This window comes from Gekko japonicus, unplaced genomic scaffold (genome assembly GCF_001447785.1).
Source record: "Gekko japonicus isolate JY-2015 unplaced genomic scaffold, Gekko_japonicus_V1.1 scaffold884, whole genome shotgun sequence".
NCBI lineage: Eukaryota > Metazoa > Chordata > Lepidosauria > Squamata > Gekkonidae > Gekko > Gekko japonicus.
Genome location: NW_015172029.1, coordinates 556,617 through 562,782, shown reverse-complemented (window position 1 = coordinate 562,782; position 6,166 = coordinate 556,617). Strand labels below are relative to the sequence as shown.

At 46.2% G+C, this 6,166-nt stretch overlaps 1 long non-coding RNA gene and 1 pseudogene across 1 annotated transcript in view; both read left to right on the top strand.

The window, feature by feature from the left end:
* The window catches only part of LOC107118295, a 5,846-nt gene extending 4,150 nt beyond the window's left edge, over positions 1-1,696 (top strand). Inside the window, exon 3 of the long non-coding RNA XR_001482761.1 lies at positions 1,658-1,696. This is a non-coding gene — a long non-coding RNA (uncharacterized LOC107118295). The remainder of the gene's footprint in view (positions 1-1,657) is intronic.
* Positions 1-6,166, top strand: part of LOC107118286 — a 28,446-nt pseudogene that overhangs the window by 11,237 nt on the left and 11,043 nt on the right.

Sequence of the window (6,166 nt, the reverse complement as noted above, 5' to 3'; positions counted from 1 at the left end):
AGGGAAGGGGGGAAAATCGGGGGTGGAGGAGACGGGGGAGGAATCGGCGGGATGGGGGGGAATTTTACCTGCTCCTGCTGGTTCCTCCTCCGGCCGCTGAGTTGTGAGCTTCCCGCCCCCCGCGAGTTTCGCGGGTCTTCTTTCTTGTCTTTTCTAATTGTGGGAAGTAAACTGAGATACAGTTAGGAAAAGATACCTTCAAACATTTATCCCCTATTTTGACATATTTATTATTTTACTGTTCTGTCCCCCCTTAATTAAATCAAAACCTTATAACCTTAACTTGTTATTTAGTTTTGTCTTCACATATCTTCATCATGTTACATGGTAATTTGCTGTTCAGCCTTTGTCTGAGTTTGAACTCCTACCTTCCTTTCCAATGTATTTGAAAAAGCATGTGTGCCCACGAAAACCCATTACCTTGAATAAACCTTTGTCGGTCTTAAAGGTGCCACGGGACTCTAGATTTGTTCTGCTGCTTCAGACCAACACGGCTGACCACCTGGAACTATCTGTGACTTGAGTTCAGTTACACATTATGAACTATTGCATGTCCTCAAGAACTTCCCTTGTGTCAGCAGCAGCCTCCCTTTGACAGTTTGGTGTAGTGGTTAAATGTGCGGACTCTAATCTGGGAGAACCGGGTTTGATTCTCCACTCCTCCACTTGCACCTGGCTGGATGACCTTGGGCAAGCCATAGTTCTGATAAGAGCTGTTCTTGAAAAAGAGCCGTTTCTGTCAGAGCTCTCTCAGCTCCGCCTACCTCACAGGGTGCCTGTTGTGGGGAGGGGAAGGGAGAGGAGTTTGTAAGCCGCTCTGAGACTCCTTTGGGTAGTGAAGGGCGGGGTATAAATCCAATCTCTTCTTCTTCTTCTTTTACAGGGTGTCTGTTGTGGGGAGGGGGAGGGAAAGGAGTTTGTAAGCCTCTCTGAGACACCTTTGGGTAGTGAAGGGCAGGGTATAAATCCAATCCCTTCTTTTTTGATTGTGCCTTGGCCTCATGTGACAGAAACGCCTGGGGCAAGGGGACATTTCCTCCTGAGCCCTTTCTGGACCATGCCCCTCCCCTTCACCTAGGAGCAGGCACCCTTCAGTGAAGGGCTGAAGCCACAGCATCTCCTACTCGCTTCTCTCCTTACCTGCTGGCTTCTCTGAACAGGAGCCCAGGAGGCAGAGAGGCAGACACAAACAGGCCTCACAGCCAGCCAGGATTGTACGTGGGGAAGAAGCGTTGCATCCGTAGCCTGTTGCGCATGCGTGAAGGGTTTTTGATGCAAATGCCAGTCCATCTGCAGTGTGCAGCTCCACATTGCCCCAGCCCTTGATAAGTGGACTGTGGAGGAGGGGTGCCCTTTAAATGGCCGCTTCGGTGGGTGGCAGTGTCCCTGCTGCCATGCAGACTAGGCCAGTGCATGGCACAGAATCCAGCCTCTCTTCACGCAAATGGCTACCGGACGCATCTGCCCCTTGACCACGGTGCAGGCAGCGCACTGTTCTTGGCACCGCTGCGGCGCTGGATGAGCAGCCTGAAGTGCAGAGGACTGATGGGCTCCATCTCAGGGAAGCATTTTCTTTCCTGGTCTCAGGGGTGATCTGCCCTTTAGGTCCTGTTTGGGAAGGGAGCTCTGCTCATATGCTTTTGTTTTGTTTTTAAAGGTGGTGACCCTCCGGAATGCTGAAGAGACGGCTCGAAACCATACGTATGTCCATTTATTTAAGACTTCGGTGAGTTTCCAGGAGGTGGCTGTGTATTTCACTGAAGAAGAGTGGATTCTGCTGGATCCGGGCCAGAAATCTCTCTACAGGGAAGTCATGCTGGAGAATTATGGGAACGTGGTCTCTCTGGGTAAGGACCGCTTCTTCTCGGTTAATCAAGGCAGGCCTTATTATGTACGTAAGAATTTAAGAGTCCTGCTAGATCACATCAGTGGGTACAGCATCCTCTTCCATCAGTGGCTTTAGGAGGCCTACTACAGTGTCCTCCCATTCTTTGCCTGTACCCCAGCGCCAGCATTCACAGGTAGACTGCCTCGTGAACATGGAGGTTCCATTTCATTATTGTAACGAATGGACCTGTCCCCTGTGAAGTTGCCCAGTTCATCCCCCCCACATAAATAAGTGGCCACTACCATATCTTGTGGCACTGCGTTCCATAGAATGCCTCCTCCACCCCATTTATCTCTGCTCAGATATCCAAGATCTGTCTGCCTTAAAAGAAGGGATGGTCTTTCAGCTTTCTTAACTGGTGTGTCAGTCCATGTTTCAGGACCAGTGGAATTATCCTGAACAATGCCAGAGAGATGCATTGTGAACCCAGCAGCTCGGTCTTGTTGGCTGCAAACCTGCATGCAGAAGTTAAGAAGAAGAAAAACAATGGGGGGAGAGGGTGCTTCCCTTTCGGATGGGCGGGAAACAGGCTACTTTGGAATTCGTGTACATTTTTGCAATAGCTACAGTAACTTATTATGGGATAGGAAAGCACTCCAGAGAGTTATCATCATAGCCCAGAAGATTATTGGCTGCCCTCTCCCGTTCCTGGAGGAATTGTATAGTTCTCGATGTTTGAAAAAAGCAAAGAACATTCTGCAGGATTTGTCACACCCTGAACACTCCCTGTTTGAACTGTTGTCTTCGGGTAGAAGATATAGGACAATTAAAACAAGGACAAACAGATTAAAAAATAGTTTTTATTCGAGAGCTATTATTGCTTTAAATGCTGTATGAAATTGGAATTTGGGTGACATTGGTGGTTTAAGTTGCAATGTGAACCTTAAGGGAGTTATGGGATGGTTGTGAATGGTTGTGTGAGTGTATATGAGTATGGTTGTAGATCACCAAAATGATTGCATCTTAATTTCGTTGTACTATGTACAATGACAATAAAGTATATTATTATTATTATTATTATTATTAATAATAATAATAACTCGTATTCATTTCCTCCGCAGAAGTATTTGCATTTCCCAAACCTGACCTCATTACCTGGCTCGAAGAAGATCCTTTTTTCCAGGACCCTGACGAAGGTATTTGCTTCTGTGGGTGGGAGGACCCTTTGAGTAAAAATGCGGCCCTCTGAGGGTGGTGGTGGTCGTTTTTGGCATGCTTTTCATTTCCTCTAGGCCAGACTGACCTGTTGTCTCAGCAGATGTCTTTTGCTGCTCCGGGCTACCTCCTCAGGCCCCCTGGATATTTTCCAGTGTCCTTTTCCATGAAGATCCCCTTCCTCTGGAGAGCTGCAGACCCCAAGACATCAGGATACTAATAACAGCTCACACCAAAGCTCCAGGCCTTTTGAGTTACATTAATTCATAATCTGTGACTTTGCACACATTCTCGTGAGGCGGGTTGCAGATAATCTGTATACTCATCAAATATGGATAATGTGAGTGGAGCTAGTGTGGTGTAGACAAGGGAGACCCAAGTTCAGTGAGCCTTGAAGTTTATTGTATGATCTTGAACTAGGCATTTGCTTCCAGCCTAAGCTTCTGTTGGGGAAATGAGGGGGCAGGAATCTTTTAATGTTCAGTTTTGCATCGAACGAGAGAGAGAGAGAGATGTTGTAAACCAAAACTCAGTTTATCCCATTACACACTCTTTAGTCAGAAAACATTATCGTAGCATTTCAATATTCAGCACAGAATATCTCAGCACAACCCCAATACATAAATAGTGCACTTTTGATTCTATCAGGGATATCCTTGGTTGTTCTGCCAAGACCCATAACTGAGGGTAGTTTATCAGAACAAACAGGAACAAGACTAAAATCAGACATTAAGTATTCTTTTTCACTCATAGAAGCTACTGTTATCAGTCAAGTCTGTGATGAGTATTTGACATACATCTGGTATATGCAACAAAGTCAGCCCTTTCTTTCTATCTCCGGGGTCAGGAAAGTCAAGGGAAGCTGGGTTAAGCCAGAGTGACTCACAGAATCAAGGAATCTAGTTTCTGATACTCTTATCTATTTAGAGTTTAGCGAAGCATAAACATTCCCAGAAAGCGAAAGTCATGTCAGGGAGAGTCGTGTACAGTGATATCCTGAAGGCCACACACAGCACATAGCAGCGGCCTGAAGCCTCTTGGGAAACAGAACCAAAGCTTCAACTATACAAGTTAGTTACTATAGAAATGAAAGTATCATAGGTGTGCCGGAGGTTGTGCAGAGTTTTAGCCGAGGACTGAGGCTCAGTCCAGCCCTAATTCCACGACAGCTTCCTTACAGGGTTGTGGTAAAAAGAAAATGGAGGATGGGGGAGAACCACTGACCTCACCCTGAGCTTGGAGGAAGGGCAGGATGACGTTCCAGGCCCCCGAGCTGTGAGGCTGGCCCATACTAGATCTAGGGCGTTTTCGGTGGCGGCTCCTGCCTGGTGGAATGAGCTCCCGGGGGAGATCCCAGAGAAGATCCGGGCCCTGCGGGACCTTATGCAGTTCCGCAGGGCCTGTAAGCGGGTGCTCTTCCACCAGGCCTTTGGGTAGGAGCCGTCGCTATACCACCACCGTGACGATATTATCCATCTATCACATCTTGGGGAGCAGATGTTGCCCGACTGTGCTGTGAAAAACTGCTCCTGGCGCTCTCGCCTTTAAGAATACGAGCTGCTAAATGTGGGTTGCTGTGTTTTGTGTAATTCTATGTAGGTTTTTGTAGCACCAGATTTTACTATATGTGTAACAGTGTTTTATTGTACTCAATTTTTAAACGTTGTTAGCCGCCCTGAGCCATCGGGTAGGGCGGCATAGAAATCTCAAAAATAAATATAAATAAATAAATAAATATGGCTAGACGACTTTATGGATAGGCGAATTTAAACAGTGTTGGTGAGAAAACTCTGTGGAGCAGTATGAACGTTTCCTGGTAAGGTGGGATACAAACTGAAAATAATAAATAAATAGAATTTATTCACCTTATTTTATTTCTATCCCACCATTCTCCCCAATGGGGATTCGACGTGGCTTACATGGTTCTCCTCTCTTCTTTTATCCTTACAAACATCCTGTGAGGTAGGTCAGGCTGACTGTGTGTGTCTGGCCCGAGGTCACCCAGCAAGCTTCTATGGCAGGGTGGGGATTCGAACCTGGGGTCTCACAGAATCCCAGACACCCTGACCACTACACCACATTGGCATGTCATGAGGCTGAACTGGTTTCAGTGTGCTCTCTGAGCTCTTTGGTTGAAAACATTGTTGGGATGACTTTGTTATTTCAGTCTGTTGCTGGAGCCTCACCATAAGAGAGCACGTTCCACTTCCACTCTGGCAAAAGCTGCTGTTTTCCAGGGTGCCTATCTGACTTTATTTCACATGATCAAATTACTGTGTGACAGAGTGTTGGACTTGATGGGCTATTGGCCTGATCCAACATTGGGTTCTCTTATGTTCTTAATTAGAAATCATATTGCAGTGGATTAAGGAATCCAAAAGAAGCCAGGCTGAATACTTCCAGAACCAGGGCTTTCTCAGTGGCGGCCCCATACTGGTGGAACGAGCTCCTAGAGAACATCAGGGCCCTGCAGGACCTCTCACAGTTCCGCAGGGCCTGTAAAACAGTGCTCTTCTGCCAGGCATTCAATTAGGGGCCGCCACTGAGGGGTGTGCCCTGGAACATCTTCTGGCCGAATTTAGACCATCTTCTGGCCAGAGTCTCCGCTAGTTACTACCCCTATTTTGGGATTTGATTAGATTACCGCCATAGTTGGTTCTGTAATTGTTGTTGTTCATTTGTTTTAACTGATATGGTATTAATTGTTTTAATTTTTTGTCATGTTATTTAATCCTGTTAGCCGCCTTAAACCTGCTTGTCAGGCAAGGCGGGGTATAAATACAAATAACAGATTAAAATAAATAAATAAATAAATTACATTTATACTGATTCTCTGGTGCGTTGAGGTAGGGGTTTCTTTCTGAATAAATGCTTATTATCGTTTTCTCCCTTGTAATCCAGCCGGTCTTTTTCATTTCAGCTGGTGATGGACAGGGTAATACGAATGACAGGAATCTGTGTGAAGCGTCATCAGAAAAGGCTGAGCCTGCAGAAGAGGATGGGAATTTCGGAACCGAAGAAGGATCTGGGAGGCAGGCTGGAGATGAAGCAGAGAACTGGATTAATGCCCCTGCTGTTTGTCAAAGCAATGACTTCCGTGAAACTCTGATCCATCAAGAGTAC